A 5,940-nucleotide genomic window follows, 5' to 3' on the forward strand; every position below is an offset into this window, starting at 1 on the left:
GGGGGGGGGGGGGGGGGGTACGGATACAATGGCCCGGGCGATAATAATGCGTAAATCCGCGCGGGCCGTCCACGACATTAAACAGGCCCGGGCGGCTTGAAGAGGCCGAGGGGCAGGTAGGTAATTTTATTCAAATGCAAAGGGGGGCCGATACAGTGGCATGCGGGCGGACGTCAAGGAATCACACTTGCGGAGGATAGGATGGAGCCGACCCATGACACGGCATGCGGGCAATTGTCGCCGCGGCGACACTGGACCAAATCGCAAAGCTGAGACGCTGGGCGAGGCGGGTTTTGGCGATACCAAAGCTGCAGCCTGAGCGGAGGGCAATTTGGTGCGCAACGTGTTCAAGGACAGCAGTAGTACGGGTGCTCCAAGCGCCCAGGGTATCGAAGGCAAGGGGGACGAAATGCCAGTCTAGGGGAGGAAGTGGGTCGTCAGCCTGAAGGTGTAAGGCAGCGCGTAGAATGCGGTCATGGGTGCGGAGTTTTCTTGTATGGGCTCCTTCAGCGGCGCCGGCAATAGACCGAGCAGCTGAGTTCATGTTAGCAGCGGTGTAGGGATTACAAATCGTGACATCGTATGCTGTAGGGCGGTCTGGGAGGGCGCCAGCCGCTGGAGGGGACGGTTGGACAAGAATGTCAGCAGGGCGGTGCGCCGTGCCTGGTATGAGAAATGGAACTTCGCGGTCGCACGCGAGGCCGGCTGCCCGAAACGCTTGGCGGGCCAGAGTATTGCGGACAATGTTATGGCGGTGGGTGGCACCATACCCGTGTTTGCAGTTGGCGGCGTGGTCGCCACGTTTGTCCATCGCGCGGCCACAGTGAGAGCATTGTAGGGGGGCCCGTGAATCGTCGTACACAGGCGTGTCGAGGTGTCGCCGAAGCATAACAGACCACACGGCACTTGAAACTCGCGAGGTCAGAGATGGGTGAGCGCAGAGGAAGGAGGCCGCACCAGGAGTAATTAGAGAGTTGTAGCGGGCGCGACGGCGTACAGAGGCTGCCGTATGATCGGTTGGGTTAGGCTGTCGATCCCACTCTCTCGTTTCCCAATACATGCGCGAAAAGGCTCCATGGAGCGCCTGATATAATGTAAAATGTACTCTTTCAGGTCGTTCCAATAAAGCCTGCGGTTGGAAGGGACCCAGATTAGAATGCGTAGCGAGGATCCCTCGGGTTTCGACCTCGGGGTTCAAGGAGCGCAGTACATGCACTAGATGCTTCCGTGCCATTCCGCAGTAGAATGGCACTGTAGGGTTCGAAGGTCCGCGAATGCGTGCTTTTGCGGATTCAATTAAACTTGCAGCGTGAGATGCGTGCACAAACGGGGCCAGTGGCGTGAAACCATGACCACCCAAACGGAAGGGGAGGCCAATCTGGGAAGATATGGACGGAGAAAGCGTGACATGATTGAACCGGGAGTAGGCGGATTTTTGACTTTGATCAAACCGAATTGCGCTTGGGAGCGAAATGCGAGGTGGTGTTAGGCGGAACACATGCTCGACGCGGCACACGGATCCTGATACTCGATGCAAATGGAAACGTATACGGGCATCAGGAATGCTGTCGAGCAATGTGAGGGAGTTTGACACTGCCTCAATTTTTTCCTCCAAGAATGACCTCATGAATTCATCTGTGCCTAACGGGGCGCCCAGAAGAGCAATTCCACCTTCTTGTGAGACGTGTAAGGGGAACGACATGGTGAGGGATTCGAGAAGTGACGGCTCAGTTGTGGGCCAGAAAGCGCGACATTTAGAAATGTTCATGCGGAATCCCATGCTGGGGCCAAATGTGTGAAGAATGCGGAGTGCTTTTGTAACCTCCGGGATAGTGCCAATTAGTGTACCGTCATCGGCGTACCAGCGGTTGAGCAGGAGGCTGCATTCGTGGGTGATGCGGCGGACAAGTGGTTGGAGCGCTAGAGAGAAAAGGAGCATTCCAGCAGGGTCGCCCTGTTGGGTTCCTTCACAACTTTTAAGAATGACCCGTGGGGAAGACGGTAGCACGAGGTCGGGAACAGTGCGGCCATAGATGAGGTTGATGAAGTGAGCAAGGCTAGGCGTTTCCAGAGTGAGACGGTTGAGCATAGACTGACGGCTAAAGCTGTTGAACGCGTTTTGTGCGTCAACAGAGACGAGCACGTAGTTGGGGTTGCGACCGTGTCGCGCCAGGAGCATACGACAATCATGGACAATGGCGTCCATTACCGATGGGACGCCATTGGCGAGCTGTTCCGGGGCCAGGCGATCGCGGGTATCATCAATTGCGGCGGGGAGAAGGACCTTTGTTACGAGGCGGCGAAGTGCCTGCCCCACGGCAATGGGGCGGAGCTTCCCAGGGCGCGGCTGGAGGGGGATCAGGGTTGACGCAGCCAGGAGGGGGGCTGTGCTATCCGGGATATCGCCTCGGGCGAGTCGCTGCACCAGGCGGGTGAGGGCCGAAAGACCAGTAACACCGGCCTCGGGAGTGACGGTCGTGCGAGCGAGCAGCTGCAGCAGGCGGGGCGAGAGGCGATCTAGCCCGGCTGCGGACATGGGATTGAGAGATCGAGCAGCACGTAGTACTTGGCCTTCGGTGATGTCTGGAGTCGGAGGGAGGTCGGTTCGGGAGAGTGCTTGTGTGGGCACAGCGGGTGTAGGATGAAGGGCGATTAGGGAAGTGTGCGTGGTCTCTTCTTGGAGGTCGGGGAGCGGTTTGTCTGTCAATGCGCGCATTGCTCGTCCATATTGGGCGTCGGCGGCCATGCCCATGGCGCGGCTGATGCGGCGACGGGCGGGGTCAGAGCGCTGGCGCTGTCTGCTGTGTCTTACGTCCCAGTCCAGCTCAGCTTGTCGAGCGGCGAGGGCCTCGTGCCACAACTGGGGCCAGTAGAGGCCGGAAGTCGCTCGGCGAATGCGATCTCGAAGGGCGAGGTGCTGCCCTTTCCTTGTTCGCCAGCCCTGCTCGCCACGGAACGAGCGGCGGAGGACGGCCGTGGGAAGTATGTGCAGGCGAAGGAAGGCGCGGTGTGTCTCTTGAGGGTCGGTGGTGGCGGCGGCAGCCCGGACGAGCTTGATGAGAAGGAGTGTCAGGCTGTGGAGGCAGGGGGCGGGGATTGCGGAGTAGATGTGGGACGAGCGTAGAGGGCAGAGGAGGAGTTCCTGGACAGTAGGAAGGGGCAAGGTGGGGCGAGGAGGCGCAGGCTGAGGCGGCGTAGCGGAGGGTGAGGGGCTCACCAGCAGGGAATTGGTTGATGGGCTCACTGTGGCGGGATTTGGATGCCGTCGACGTCGGCATGCGCTGGGTCAGAATTACCGCGAGGGCGGTGAGGTGGGGGATGCTCGGCGGAGAAGGAGAGCGGCCGCTTGCGGAGGAGAGTGGGTTGCGATAAAGTGGCAGAGAAGGCGATGGGTGTCTGGGAGGCTGTGGGGCGGCTTGGGGTAGCAGCGGGCTTGTGCGGAGGACTTGTCATAGTGGCAGGTGAGGAGGGTCGCTGGGCGGAGGGGGGCGGGACAGGGGCCGGAGCAGGAAGAGTGGGAGCCACGGTGGGGACTGTGGGAGCAGACTTCACAAACGGCGGAAACGGGGGCCGGCCGGCATGAGGACTGGCAGATGCCGTGGGTGGAGCGCAAGGCGACGTGAGCGCCGGGGCCCGAGTAGAGGCGACCGTAGTGGCTGCCACGGTGGCTTGGGGGGAGTCAATAGAAGCAGCGGGAGCGGGGGCAGTCGGCGGTGAAATAGGGGCGGGGACCGGCAGCGGTGAGGTAGGGCCGGGGACCGGCAGCTGAGAGGCAGGGGCGCCCACCGGGCGGGAGGGAAGAGCGCGAGCCACACGAGTAGAATGGCCGGGTGGAGCGAGGCGGGTCGGCGGAGTAGGGAGGATGGCGCTTGCATGCGCCTGTAGGGTGACAGCCAGAGCTCGGCGGACTGGGAGGGGAACGGAGGTGGTAGTGCGGCGGTTGAGGAGGCGAAGTGCCTCGCGACGTAGGCGGCATGAAACACCGGCTGCGGCGGAAGAGTCAAGAGCGGAAGCGGTGAGAGGTAGGGGAGCATTGTTGACGGAGAGGTCTTCGTAGACTAGGCAGAGGTGGGCGAGGATGCGGGCGAGAAGTGTAGTGTGAGAAGCTGGGAAGTAGACGTATGTCCACCGGCCAACGCCGGGGATAATGACGTGGGGAGGGAGAACGGCGTCAGCGAGGTGAGCGCCATGGCGTAAGGCAGACTGCGCAGCATTAAAGGAGGTGAAGGCTGCGAGGCTGGCATCCGGAGCGATGGCGTAGGCGGTGACGGCGGGAGGGGGAGCAACAGGCTCTCCGGTGCGAGGGTCGAGACGAAGCGGTGCGCCCACGCTGCGGACGAGGGAGTGGGCCGCCGCGAGCGTCGCACTCGAGACTGAAGTAGGTGCGGCAACTGCCGCACGTGCGGCCGCGAGAGTCAGGATAGAAGAATCGGGGCGGTTTTGGACACGTGGCAGTTGGAGGGGGCGAGACACGACAAAGGGAGAAGTGGAGGGTGAGGTGGAGGTGGAAGTTGAATTGACGTTGTGAGCGGAGGTGATAGGCAGAGCGGCGTTCGGCGCATATGTAGGGACAGCTGTCGAACGGGGAGATTTACGCGGTCGTGCGGCGGCAACAGTCACCCATGGCTGAGTGAGGGGCGGGAGCTGGGCAGGGGAGGTCTGGGCGGGGGAAGCAGGGCGAGGAGGTGCGGGCAGGGTGGGATGCAAAGACAAGGCGTTGGTCGCGGGCGAGGGCTGGAGGTGCGGCGGGGAGGGATGAGCGGGCGAAGCAGGGGGCGGAGGAAGGGCGAAGGTGGCAGGCGTAGGTGAGGCAGTGGTCGCGGGGGAGGGCTGGGGTTGCGGAGGGGATGCATGCGAAGGGGAAGCAGGGGGAGGAGGCGAGGCCAAGGTGGCACGCGAAGGGGAGGCATGGGCGGGTGAAGCAGATGGAGGAGGCGGGGCGGAGGCGGTAGGAGAAGACGAAGCCGCGGTGGCGGGGGAGGGCGAGGGCGGTGGGGCGCGGGACGTTTCGAGAGACGCGGTGGAGGAGCTTCCGCCGTACGCGTCCGCGCGGGGCGCGTGCGCGTTGGCGTGAAGCGGGTGCGGCGGCGGAGGGAAGGCGACGAAAGACGACGATGTCTTCTTCTTCTTCGTCATTGTGTGTGTGTGTGTCCGAGGGGCCATCGTAGGTGCAAAAACAGCCCGTGAACTCGATTTATTACGCGTTCCATGTGGCATACCTGTGTCGAGCGTGCAGCGTCGTCAATTAGTGTAGTTGCGAAAGCGAATCCTGATTTGCGAACTATCCCGGGTTCAATTCCCGCAAGCTGCAATTTAGTTTTATTTTGAGTAAGTGCTGTCATAACGATGATTTTCACTGGAGGGCCAAATTCGTGAGCGGGTCAAAGTTCGTACCATACGCCACGCAATTAGTGTTACTTCTTGACATTTATCGCGCGATATTAACCCTCATCCAATGAAATGAACGGCTCAACGCCACTTCGTACATTCAGCCATCACTGTAAATAAAACTTTTATGCTTTTTATTCAAAAATTCAGATAATATTTTTTGGATGATGGTACTTTGGCAGTTGTGGCAAAATAGCGACGTGGAAGGGTTTCACTGAAATGAAGTCCATCGATGCATTTTCTTCAATCACAGGGCATATCACGATAAAACATTCGTCCATAAACGGACCTACAGAGAGAACTTGTTCTTTCGAAGCTTTTATCGCCTACTTCAATATGTACGCAGCAATTGCTCTTCTGGTAGAAACGATATCTACGTCTGTTAAACATATGTTAAGATCGCTCTGCACGCCGATAGTCTTGTTCATGGGAAATGAAACGCCTGTGACTACAAGCCATGTGTAAACGCACACAAAAACACCACAGTCGTTGCTGTTATGACGTGGTTGAATCGGAAAATGAAGATGACTTGCTAGTGTCTTCGGACTGATC

This window comes from Chondrus crispus, genomic scaffold (assembly GCF_000350225.1).
Source record: "Chondrus crispus Stackhouse genomic scaffold, scaffold_298, whole genome shotgun sequence".
NCBI lineage: Eukaryota > Rhodophyta > Florideophyceae > Gigartinales > Gigartinaceae > Chondrus > Chondrus crispus.